The sequence below is a fragment of the Paramisgurnus dabryanus genome, chromosome 9, assembly GCF_030506205.2.
Source record: "Paramisgurnus dabryanus chromosome 9, PD_genome_1.1, whole genome shotgun sequence".
NCBI lineage: Eukaryota > Metazoa > Chordata > Actinopteri > Cypriniformes > Cobitidae > Paramisgurnus > Paramisgurnus dabryanus.
The window spans coordinates 31197215-31211362 of NC_133345.1; positions in this window are offsets into that span (position 1 = coordinate 31197215).

The following is a 14148-nucleotide window of genomic DNA, read 5'->3' on the forward strand; positions in this document are numbered from 1 at the left end:
ATAAAGACGTGGTCCGTCATATGTCTGGAGGATAGTCAGTTAATAAAACATGTGTCCATGAGAACTGTAAGTGGACTTATGTTTTGGGTTTATTTAACCTTGTTATTGTATTAGTTCTTGCAAATTTAAAGTAAGTTAGCTGGTGATTTTGTTGTATGAGCAACCTGCTAGCTAGTTTGCACGTGCCTGTTGATTAAATATAATTGATGAGCGCTCTGGTTCGCATTATTTATGTGCATTATTTACATGCTACAGAGTCATTCTATGAAACGGGTGCCATTTGGGTCCGCAACATTTGATGAGATGCATAAGGCACAAAAATGTCCCAAAATGTTCTTACAAAGCTTAAAGTTATTCATTCAAGGGTTCTTGTTAATATGATATATGATAAAAACACTATTCTTAAAGAATAACATACTATTTTTAATAATTTTGCATTAGTACATAGCCATTTTCACATGTCCGTGTTGACCAACATGACATTTGCATCCAAAATATCACCAAATAAGTTATGTATTTTTTAAACAAATATATTGTTTTCATGATTATATTTGTGTCCCTTTTCACATAAGATACATTTTATTCAAAATAAACCTTATTTTTTTGTAAATATTTGATGATTTGTGTGCGTCCCTCAATTTGACTTACCACCCCGTCACACTAACTTGTTTTATCTATAAATAATGTACTGTTGCTTTAAATGAGATCACAAAGCAGAAGTGACATCATTGGAGCCTTGTTGCCACCAAGAACAAAAACAGGCAAGTACTGACATTCCTCTACATTCTTTATTTGTTGATTTTTCGTGTTAGACAGGCTCCGTCAAGCTCAAAGCAACCACCCCGTCACGCAAGATAGAGAGGGAAAACTAATTTCGATATATTTTTTTACATTATTAATGCAAATAAAATTATATTTCAGATAGAATGCATGTATGCTAGGTGAGGAACTTGACCACATGGGAGATCTGCGGCCATTTTGGGATGATATTTACCATCCCGTCACATACCACCCCGTCACAAGTTTTATTGTGACGTGGTGGTAAGGGATGTGACGGGGTGGTTCTGATATAGACTAATAAATTGTTTCTGTTAACTTAACATGGTTTGTTTATTCATTCACTCACTTTGTCACTCAATCACTTTGTCACTCAATCACTATGTCACTCACTCACTATGTCACTCACTCACTATGTCACTCACTCACTATGTCACTCACTCACTCACTGTGCCACTCACTCACTCACTGTGCCACTCACTCACTCACTGTGCCACTCACTCACTCACTGTGCCACTCACTCACTCACTGTGCCACTCACTCACTCACTGTGCCACTCACTCACTCACTCACTCACTCACTCACTCACTCACTCACTGTGTCACTCACTCACTGTGTCACTCACTCACTGTGTCACTCACTCATTCACTCACTGTGTCACTCACTGTGTCACTCACTCACTCACTGTGTCACTCACTCACTGTGTCACTCACTCACTGTGTCACTCACTCACTGTGTCACTCACTGTGTCACTCACTGTGTCACTCACTCACTCACTGTGCCACTCACTCACTGTGCCACTCACTCACTGTGTCACTCACTCACTGTGTCACTCACTCACTGTGTCACTCACTGTGTCACTCACTCACTGTGTCACTCACTCATTCACTCACTCACTGTGTCACTCACTGTGTCACTCACTCATTCACTCACTCACTGTGTCACTCACTGTGTCACTCACTCACTCACTGTGTCACTCACTCACTGTGTCACTCACTCACTGTGTCACTCACTCACTGTGTCACTCACTCATTCACTCACTGTGTCACTCATTCACTCACTGTGCCACTCACTCACTCACTCACTCACTCACTCACTCACTCACTGTGTCACTCACTGTGTCACTCACTCACTGTGTCACTCACTCATTCACTCACTCACTGTGTCACTCACTGTGTCACTCACTCACTGTGTCACTCACTCATTCACTCACTCACTGTGTCACTCACTGTGTCACTCACTCACTCACTGTGTCACTCACTCACTGTGTCACTCACTCACTGTGTCACTCACTCACTGTGTCACTCACTCACTCATTCACTCACTGTGTCACTCATTCACTCACTGTGCCACTCACTCACTCACTCACTCACTCACTCACTCACTCACTCACTCACACACTCACTCACTCATTCACTCACTGTGTCACTCATTCACTCACTGTGTCACTCACTCACTCACTCACTCACTCACACACTCACTGTGTCACTCACTCACTCACTCACTGTGTCACTCACTCACTCACTCACTCACTCACTCACTCACTGTGTCACTCACTCACTGTGTCACTCACTCACTGTGTCACTCACTCACTGTGTCACTTACTCACTGTGTCACTCACTGTGTCACTCACTCACTCACTGTGCCACTCACTCACTGTGCCACTCACTCACTGTGTCACTCACTCACTGTGTCACTCACTCACTGTGTCACTCACTCACTGTGTCACTCACTCACTCACTCACTCACTGTGTCACTCACTCACTCACTGTGCCACTCACTCACTCACTGTGCCACTCACTCACTCACTCACTCACTCACTCACTCACTCACTCACTGTGTCACTCACTCACTGTGTCACTCACTCACTGTGTCACTCACTCATTCACTCACTGTGTCACTCACTGTGTCACTCACTCACTCACTGTGTCACTCACTCACTGTGTCACTCACTCACTGTGTCACTCACTCACTGTGTCACTCACTGTGTCACTCACTGTGTCACTCACTCACTCACTGTGCCACTCACTCACTGTGCCACTCACTCACTGTGTCACTCACTCACTGTGTCACTCACTCACTGTGTCACTCACTGTGTCACTCACTCACTGTGTCACTCACTCATTCACTCACTCACTGTGTCACTCACTGTGTCACTCACTCATTCACTCACTCACTGTGTCACTCACTGTGTCACTCACTCACTCACTGTGTCACTCACTCACTGTGTCACTCACTCACTGTGTCACTCACTCACTGTGTCACTCACTCATTCACTCACTGTGTCACTCATTCACTCACTGTGCCACTCACTCACTCACTCACTCACTCACTCACTCACTCACTGTGTCACTCACTGTGTCACTCACTCACTGTGTCACTCACTCATTCACTCACTCACTGTGTCACTCACTGTGTCACTCACTCACTGTGTCACTCACTCATTCACTCACTCACTGTGTCACTCACTGTGTCACTCACTCACTCACTGTGTCACTCACTCACTGTGTCACTCACTCACTGTGTCACTCACTCACTGTGTCACTCACTCACTCATTCACTCACTGTGTCACTCATTCACTCACTGTGCCACTCACTCACTCACTCACTCACTCACTCACTCACTCACTCACTCACACACTCACTCACTCATTCACTCACTGTGTCACTCATTCACTCACTGTGTCACTCACTCACTCACTCACTCACTCACACACTCACTGTGTCACTCACTCACTCACTCACTGTGTCACTCACTCACTCACTCACTCACTCACTCACTCACTGTGTCACTCACTCACTGTGTCACTCACTCACTGTGTCACTCACTCACTGTGTCACTTACTCACTGTGTCACTCACTGTGTCACTCACTCACTCACTGTGCCACTCACTCACTGTGCCACTCACTCACTGTGTCACTCACTCACTGTGTCACTCACTCACTGTGTCACTCACTCACTGTGTCACTCACTCACTCACTCACTCACTGTGTCACTCACTCACTGTGTCACTCACTCACTGTGTCACTCACTCACTGTGTCACTCACTCACTGTGTCACTCACTCATTCACTCACTGTGCCACTCACTCACTCACTCACTCACTCACTGTGTCACTCACTCACTCACTCACTGTGTCACTCACTCACTCACTCACTCACTCACTCACTGTGTCACTCACTCACTGTGTCACTCACTCACTGTGTCACTCACTCACTGTGTCACTTACTCACTGTGTCACTCACTGTGTCACTCACTCACTCACTGTGCCACTCACTCACTGTGCCACTCACTCACTGTGTCACTCACTCACTGTGTCACTCACTCACTGTGTCACTCACTCACTCACTCACTCACTGTGTCACTCACTCACTGTGTCACTCACTCACTGTGTCACTCACTCACTGTGTCACTCACTCACTGTGTCACTCACTCACTGTGTCACTCACTCATTCACTCACTGTGTCACTCATTCACTCACTGTGCCACTCACTCACTCACTCACTCACTCACTCACTCACTCACTGTGCCACTCACTCACTCACTCACTCACTGTGTCACTCACTCACTCACTCACTCACTCACTCACTCACTCACTCACTGTGTCACTCACTCACTGTGTCACTCACTCACTGTGTCACTCACTGTAATGATGCTCTTATTTTAGTTTTTCACAGCATGACCAAAGTTTCCAATGTTAATGTTTCCCCTCCCCCAGTTTTATAAAGATTAAAACAAGCATACCATATATAGATACACACTTTGTCCATACCACCTTGTCACAGTGAACCTATCTGTGACATCAGTTACCACCCCGTCACGGGGTCATTTTGTTAAAAACTTATGTAATAGAAAATAAATTTTAAATAAATTAATGTTGAATGATGTTCTTGTTGTGTGGACTAATCAAATAAATGTAAGTTTATTTGTATTTTTTAAGTGTATTCGTATGTTTTTGTACAAACAATGAGGCCATTAAAATGTCGAATTCATATTTCAAGATTAAAAAACGAATAATAATTATTTAAATTAAATTATAGACTTTCTATTGATGGTTTCCAAGAAAGGGACATTTTACTATTAGGAAAACATTAGATTTTATAAATATATTTCTTGTTTTACTACACAGATGGCATACATATTGTCCGTGACGGGGTGGTAAAAGAAAGACTTCTGTGCCAGAATAAAACTGATAATATTATTAACAATTTTGTACCTGAGCTGGGAAAATATGTTTTTTGGGAGGATTAACAATATATTTAAAGTTGTAAGTAAAAAAAATAAAGTTTGTTCTTAATGAAAATTTGGAAAATTGCAAAGTGGAAATGGCACCCGTTTCGTAGAATGACTCTACAGTAGTTACACTCCTTTAAGATCATGTAATTAATAGTGGGAAATAATCAGTTTTTACAATCTTCGCGCTATTATATCATTGTTCGCCAGACGTTCTACTACAACATCTGCTTCAGTTTGTGTTTATTAACCCTTTAGTTTCACTTCATCACACCGGTATTCTCGTTTGAGGTAAAAACATTTAATTCATTAATCATCTAGTATGTGTTCATTTTCTGTCATAGTTTCTTCAAAATGAAATTTTATTTGAGTGTTTTAAATAAAAATATTTTCATCATGACACGTACGCCCCGCCCGTTTGATTGCCACACCCCTTGGCCCCAAACCACCCACCCAACCCTACAACCTTATACATTTTCTGTGGGAAACCTGACAGAGAAAGTCATGCTGCATGCTATTTTCTAGGGATGTGCACGAAGCCGAATACGCTATTCGGAAGGGCACGGATAATGGCTTCAAAACGAATAACATAAAAAATATTCGGCCAAACACTATCACGTGTTTACTGGAACAGCGCTAAATTATAAACCCCTTAAAGAAATGGTAGCTTTAGCGTAGCGTAGCGTAAGTTCTACCAGGAAACTCGAATGTTACGTCATTCATGTCACAAGGCGCAATCAATCACCCCTGATACTGAGAGTATATAAGCCTCGTACTCACCTGTTTTTGCGTTCGCAGATACTGATGCCAGCATTAACAAGCTCGATGTTCAGTGCATATGTACACTAAAGTGTTAGTTACCTGTTGTAACACGCCGATTCAAATGTTGAGTGATTTTATCGTGCATTCGAACTGTTTTCCTGGGATTTCTCATCTCGTTTCGTTTCACCTGCACCATCGCGAGGAGCTCTCAAAGAAGGTTAAAGACTTAAAAAGGAAGTCTGCAAGCTTCCTTAAAAGTGTGTAACCCTGCACACAGGGAAGGATACCACAGGCCGTTTCTTTTTATGAACAGTGCAAGAACATTTGGATGATCTGTAAAGTGTATCCATAATATTGACTGCCGCACACTCTGAACGCCCGCAGCAGATGTCACTAATCATCATTGATTGGCGAAGCGCTGCACCTGCACGGGTTTGGAAGGATGCCGAAGATTGATATCTTCCTCATCACAGGATCTTTGTTTTTTATCCACAATACCAAATGCTCCGCTTATTATTGGTTTTAAACCGTACGCGAATGTTTTGTGTGAAGCAATGAAATCGACTTGGATTAGTGATAGGTCGTTCGCGAACGCCGGCTCTAAGAGCCGATTCTTTGTAGCGAACGAGCAGAGCCGAATCTTCAGACGCATGCAGGGGAGCCGGCTCCTCTACGGGAGCCGAGCCAGAAGAACCGAATCTATGAAAAGAGCCGGACTGCCATCACTAAAATGTAGAGCCGGAGCTTGAGCCGAAAGAGCCGAATCAATGGAAAGAGCCGGACTGCCCATCACTAATTTGGATGAACGGCTATTGCTCGCGGAAATTTCGCACATTAAATACGGCGTGTATGCAATGCATGACATGCTGCAAACAGGCGAATGACGCGGTCTAATGTTTGCGTGTTTAATTGGAATAAGGAGTGCGCAAAGTATACGAGCTTCATCTGAACTGTCCCTTTCAGTGTTTCCCATAAACATCAATAATATAAGGTACCATTTATTCATGTAACAGGTTCTTGCAACGTCCTATACCTGCTACGGTACTACAACGCAAGTTGCTTAATGCCTGACAGTTATTCATGCAAACTGTTCATATCAAATGCAAATATTTACGTTAGATCTTCACTCACCTGACCCTAATTACAGACTTTAAGGATACGGGGATACGCTATTTTACGAACTTTAAATCTCATGGTAGGACACACCATTAATATATCATTGGAGAATAAATCCTGGTCATACAGCGTAAAGTTTTCAAGCACACATTTTATTGCTGAGCAAATCGTAAGTGTGTGTGTAGTCGAATGGCAACAGTAATGCATAGTGTCAATTTTATTGAGCACGGGGTTCAGCATAAATGTTTCCATCTAAAGCGTTGTGCTTTAAGATCTTCAGTTATTTATGCACATGTATAAAGTACAAATGCATCAACTTTTAATTGTACTTTTCAAATGAGACTTTATTCCAGATCTCAGTCAACTTCTTATCCGAGCTCGGTCGCATTGAACATCTCATCTATTTATCTGGATTATTTTCTCCTACGGTAAGCTCTCTTATTCATTATACTGGATTGGCTGATAGTGCATATTACATGCTTTTACAACCGAAAGATGGCAATGACTGTGTCTTACAGCGCAATATGGAGACGGAGCTGAGGTTGTGTGGTGTATTTAATACAATTAAAACGTGTTATTCCTGAGGGCTTGCCGTTGTTTTGGTCGGTGTGCATTCTGCGGATGTCTCAACAAAAGTTGAGCCTGTTAACCCTCATGTTGAGTTTGTTTGTTATGCAGTAGACCTCACTTAAAGTTGAAAAACGTGCGCCTTGCCTCTTCAAGAATACAACAGGTTGCATCAGTTTAAGCCATTAAGCGCATCGTGCTTTGTTTGCGACGCAGGCACACAGAATATGCGCATGTGTAGGCTACAGCGGATGTCTGGATACTGGTTTGAAGATGTAATGTGACTGCTAGCTTTAAATCACAGCACGTAATTCCTATTTAAAGTGCTGTTGAACGTAGGCAACGTATGTTTCTCCCGAAATGGTGGTGCCACCAGCTATTCAGAATACAAACACAATTCCTTCTCGTTTTAACATGGATCCCAATGGACATGATGTCTAAATATTTATTTGAGTGGTGTTATGTTCAAATATAGTGGTGTTCGATTATCTCATGTGTTTCAACTATTTAATTCTAATCGTCATATGCTGTTTTAATGAATTCCAACATGACTGGAGAATTGGAATGCATTTGAAATAACTTGTTTCTAATTTAATTCAATGTTTCTTTTAAAATCTGAAATATAGGCTACCACAGGATTTTTGCACTCTGACAAGATTGTAGCAGCAAACGCATTGTGCGGTGATCATGCTGAATTTCTGACACTGTCAGAAAACTATTGTAGGCTATCTTGGACGCAAGACCAGGAAAACGTCCGTCTTTGAACTTCTCCCACCGTACGACACTGTACCACCGACGAAGAGCCACGATCATAGAAATCATGATGATTGTTTTACGATGGAAATCTTTCGTCTGGGAAAGCCTAAAATTATGCAGTTATAATTCTAAATGATAACTTTACAAGGAACTTTGTCTGGAATTAGAAGCGTACAATCTTCTTACTCTGCATCCTCAAGAAAATAGCGAAACCTGCATCAACTTTACATACAACCACATTACACCGGCTGCTAGGATTTAGAACATCAGAACAGCGCGGCTGCTTACATGAAGCAAGCTATTTTTAAACTATATACATGTTTTTACACAGACTACGGATATGCAGTTCTATAAGTGCTTTATTTCAGTGCCTGCATTACCATCAGGGCTCTTTATCGACTTCCAGGAACTCTAATCGCATACGGCTGCAAGGATTTGAACATCAAAATCGTTTTCGTTAGCACTGGGCCGTGCACACTTGCCGCGTGCACGCAGGTTGTCACGTTTCACGTCCGCGGTCGTGTATGGTGCGGTCTTCGATCGTTTCTGGATTGCCAGTGTGGCGTAGGATCTTCTTTCAACAAATAATTCAGAACTTCTTAAGTGCATATCATTAAAGACTATTTGCACAAAACTGTTACGTTTAATCATGCTATTATGGTTAGTCAAAATTTAAGCTGTAAACTTTCATCTAGAAGGCTATTACTTTCGGAGTACGTCCATCTATCAACTGCACAACCCTACTGATACCGCTCCTCAGTTTTTGGGGGTTCTTAATTTACATCAATAATGGAGAATTTTATATAATCATCTGTGTGTCATGGCAGGCAACACAAGGCAATGGATCCAAATGCAATGGTTTATTTCTCAAACCCAAAAGTGCACAAAGCAGAACCAGAATGAAAACCAGAATACAGGACTAAAAAGTGATGACGGCTAACTATAATCGACAAAGGACAACTGAAACACAAGGACTGTATATATTCATGTGGGTAAACAAGATATCAAGACACACCTGGGAAAAAATCTAGAACAAGGACCAACGAACTAGAAGAACTACAGACATGGATGACCTTACAGAACTTCAAATAAAGAGTACAAGACTGGGGAAACCAAGACACGACAGACACCGTGCAATCTTTAGCATCAGTCAGATTTGTTTGTAACCATCTAATCTTCTCCCTACTTTAATAATGACAATATAAAAGCATGTATACGTAAATTGTCTCTCTTCATCAGGAGCCGCGCTCCTAATTTCACCGTATGCAGGGAAGCACTATGACATTCAATTCAATAATGGCAAGCAATAATCAAGGTATGTTTAAGCAAACTACTGGTGGTGGTGGTGTATTTATCCATGCTAAATCATGGCCTTTGCCATTTATATCATTCCTCACTCTGGCATAACGTTGATTTCTGTGGCCTTCGCGGCCTCTCTGCTATCAAGCCTAACGTGGCAGCCTTCTACGGATATCCTCTACTGCTGATATTATGATCGACATTTACGGACATGTTAATGGTATGTACTGGTGGTGGTGAATCTTATTGCAAGCTAACCTGTTGGCTTTCCTACTGGGCATATCGTTGCCTTCCACGGCCTATGCGGCCTATCTAACCCTGGCATATCTTTGCCCTTCATGGCCTACACAGCCTCTCTCAACACGGCATATCGTTGCCTTCTATGGCCATGCGGCCTTTCTCACTCGGCATATCGTTGCCTTCTATGGCCTACGCGGCCTATCTCTATCTGGCATATCGTTGCCTTCTATGGCCTACGCGGCCTATCTCTATCTGGCATATATCTCTATCTGGCATATCGTTGCCTTCTATGGCCTACGCGGCCTATTTCTCTGGCATATCGTTGCCTTCCAAAGGCCTACGTGGCCTTTTCTCACTAGGCATATCGTTGCTTTTTATGGCCTACGCGGCCTATCTCTGTCTGGCATATCGTTGCCTTCTAAAGCCTACGCGGCATTTTCCCATTAGGCATATCGTTGCCTTCTGTGGCCTGTGCGGCCTATCTCTGTCTGGCATATCGTTGCCTTCTAAAGCCTATGTGGCTTTTTCCCACTAGGCATATCGTTGCCTTCTACGGCCCATGCGGCCTATCTCTCCAGCCTATCTCTCTGGGGCATATCGCTGCCTTCTATGGCCTAAGCGGTAATCCCATGGCCTCTTATGGCATCCTTCAATGTCAGTAGATAACAATTTCTCTTATCTGTTTCAGGAACCTCAAAGAAACACTGGTGGGTACCGATCATTGCGATCAATTTTTGGGGATTAGATTCTGGCCCGTCTTCATCTTCAGACAGGAACCGCAAGAATCCGTGACCCCCGGATTTGAACTATGGTCGGGGCCTACGCCAAAGAACTATACTGTGTTACATTCTAACCTTGGTTGCTAACTACTGTTAAATAAACTCATATGTCAAGTCTTAACCTATCTTCGAGTCTTTCTGGTAGAAATGGTAGCTTTAGCGTAGCGTAGCGTAAGTTCTACCAGGAAACTCGAATGTTACGTCATTCATGTCACAAGGCGCAATCAATCACCCCTGATACTGAGAGTATATAAGCCTCGTACTCACCTGTCTTTGCGTTCGCAGATACTGATGCCAGCATTAACAACCCACCCTCCCTACCACCATCCCAGGTCGGTTCCGTCCATACTCAAGGGGGATTAGATTCTGGCCCGTCTTCATCTTCAGACAGGAACCGCAAGAATCCGTGACCCCCGGATTTGAACTATGGTCGGGGCCTACGCCAAAGAACTATACTGTGTTACATTCTAACCTTGGTTGCTAACTACTGTTAAATAAACTCATATGTCAAGTCTTAACCTATCTTCGAGTCTTTCTGGTAGAACTAATAATATGTGTGTGAAGTGAATGAGTGCAACCTATGAAATGACATGAATGACATTTTCTGCGCGTCCCTTACTTAGAAACCCGAGCTTTTTGGAATTAATAAAAAAATCTTAAAAGAGCTGCTAATATCAAACTTCTTTAACCCAACTGTTAAAAAATTGACCCTTTTCATTTTATTGCGTTTTATTTAATTACCCAAGACCAGAAAAGCTTGATAAAATGCTGCACTCTAATAATAAAATATTGGTTAATAATTACAGACTTCGGAAAGAGAAACTTTTATAATTACTTCAAGTTGAAGCAAGCTTTATTTTCAATCTAGGTGAATATAAAATAAATAGATAAAAAATAAACATTTAAAATATAAACTGAAGATAACTATGACATGAATTGCAATAGCATAAAGTAAATAAATAACAACTATTTGAATTAAATGTTTCTAATCACCCTTTTGTTTAAAATTATGTTGCTTGTTTTGAACTTATGGTCAAAACTGATTTTTAAAAAATAGTGCATGTTGTTATTTGAAATTTTAAACAAATATCTAAGTATTTATTTATTTATTTATTTAGACAAAGATTAATGAGAATGTTTTTTAAAACATTTTTATATAATTTCGCACAAACCCCGGTATGGACATAGATATTAATGAGCTCAGCAAGTTTGTTGTAATGCGTATTATGCTTTCGTGAATTCTTGTCAAAACAGATGTTTTTTTACTATTCTGTGTATATGTGTATTTATCGGTGCGCACCTTTGGACATCTGTACATTTCAAATCTGTCAGTCAGCTCGAGTCTTGTCGATCTTAACTTTTTAACGTAAACCAGTCCTGAACTTTTTCTCTTTTAATAACTCTTTAAACATCAAGCAAGTCCTGCATTTTATTTTCAAATTCCTGCATGTTTTTAAACAGAGACACGCATGTGGATGGACACGCATCTTTGAATTATTAGGTTAATCATTTAGGATGATGCACCTTTCAGAAAACATAGAAAAAAACGATCATTTTTTATGTTTACTTAGGGACTGATGTAGGCTACTTATTTTTTTCTGAAAACCTCCCACTCATTAAGACAGCATGGGTCACATTAGGAACTGTGCTGACACACAATACACATTCAATGGTGATGTGCAGTATTGTTCCCGCTCTCAAGTTTGTTATTTTAATAATACAGTGATGCATAGCACATAGGCACAAGCTGTATGGTGCTTTGAAAATGAGAAGGGTTTTCTATGCATATAGTAGAATCAAGTTATTTGTCTTTTTGATTTGTATTAGTAATATATTTTAAAGATATTTACAGTGATAATTATAATAAAACGCAAAAATGCATTTAAAATTTTCATTTTCATGTAATTTGACAAACTTCCGGTTTAATACCCACCCACTTTCGGTTCCATCTGAATACAAATACAGATACAAATAATTTTGAGATTGTTACAAATACAGATACAAATACTGACTCTGCTGCACACCCCTACTATTTTCTATACAAATAAATCAAACAAACACAGTCTAGCCACACAGTAGCAGCCCATATACAGCTTATGCACTAAGTATTTTGGAGCTTTTTATGAGGAACAGGCTATTATTGCCCTGGTCTCAAAACTAATTGTGTGTTACACATCTGAGAACCAAAGTTCCCCTGATCGCCAATAGCCCAACAAAAACCATTTCAAAAACTGTACACAATCACTTCTGTAGGTGTCAAGATAGGAATGAGATCGTGATATTGCCTTTAACTTACAACCTGTTGCATCAGAGACATCTTTTAATAAACAGTCTGAGTTAAGGGGGAGATGTTTTCTTGGCGGTTCTCAGTGGGAAACAGGATTGTTTGACGTAAAGACTTTAAAAGATACAAAAAGAGTAGAAGTACCATGGTGTTCTGCATTGGTGCCACAAAGCAGAGCAATAATATCACACTGTACCTTAAAAATAATGAAACTTCAGTATAAAACTGATACTGAAATATAAAGATGCAACTTTTTAAATACATCACTGTATCTGCAGTAGTGCTTGCTTGCCATGGTATCAAAAATATATACGTATAACCGTATGTTGGTATCATGACAACCTACAAAACATAAACAACCCTATGTTTTTCTAATTGTCCTGCAGCGTTAAAAAGTGTTAGAAATTAATGGCTACTGCACTTTTTATTCACTTTGATGACATGAAATAGCAGCATTACAGCTCATTTCATTATTTATTAATTAGAGGGTGGTCGACGTAATTTTAGGAGCCGGAAAGCAATTGCCAGTTTTATTTCTCAGATCATTAGATCTTTGCATGTTGAGCAAACTTATAAAATGGCTACATTGTTGCCACACGTGAAAATGTGTGTGAGAGAGAGAATATTTGTTTGTATTCCACAGGGCTTTAATGAAGGTTTCTTAATAAGTGTAATAAAAACAATTTAGTGTTCCGACAGAACTGGAGAAGAGACTCAGAAAATACTTTTTAAAGGGTCACATCACAAGGAATAAAATTTTTCTTGATCTGTTGAGATAAGAGCTTTACATTTTATATAAAAACATACTGTGGCTTTCACAAAAAAAAACTCTTCTCACGATTTAATGATAAATGTTTTGTACCGCCTCTTATTAGGGTTGGGCATTACGACCAATTTGGCATTTGGATTTGATTCTTATTTATAGGGTTTCGATTGCATTCGATTTTAATTTGCAGACATGGAATATTTAAATATAGAAGCTAACTAAAACACTAAGCTCAGGGCCGGCGCTAGCTATAGGCAGAGTAGGCAAATGCCTAGGGCCTCAAGCTTGGAGGGGGGGCCTCCATAACTGCTAAATCCATGTGCGCTAGTCCGACAGCAATAAATACAGTTCCCTTTCAGTCGGTCACTACGACGTCACGTCGTGACCGACGAATTGGGAACCGCTTCGCGGGTGACCTATATACTTCGAGAACTATAAGAAACGCCAATGAACTTGGCATGCAGGTATTTGCATAATGCCGGCGCCGCCCCGCCAGGTGCGTATATAAGGCGCAGGTGCACAATACCAAATTAGCTTTATTGCTTCGAAGCCGGCAGACATCTGCTCAC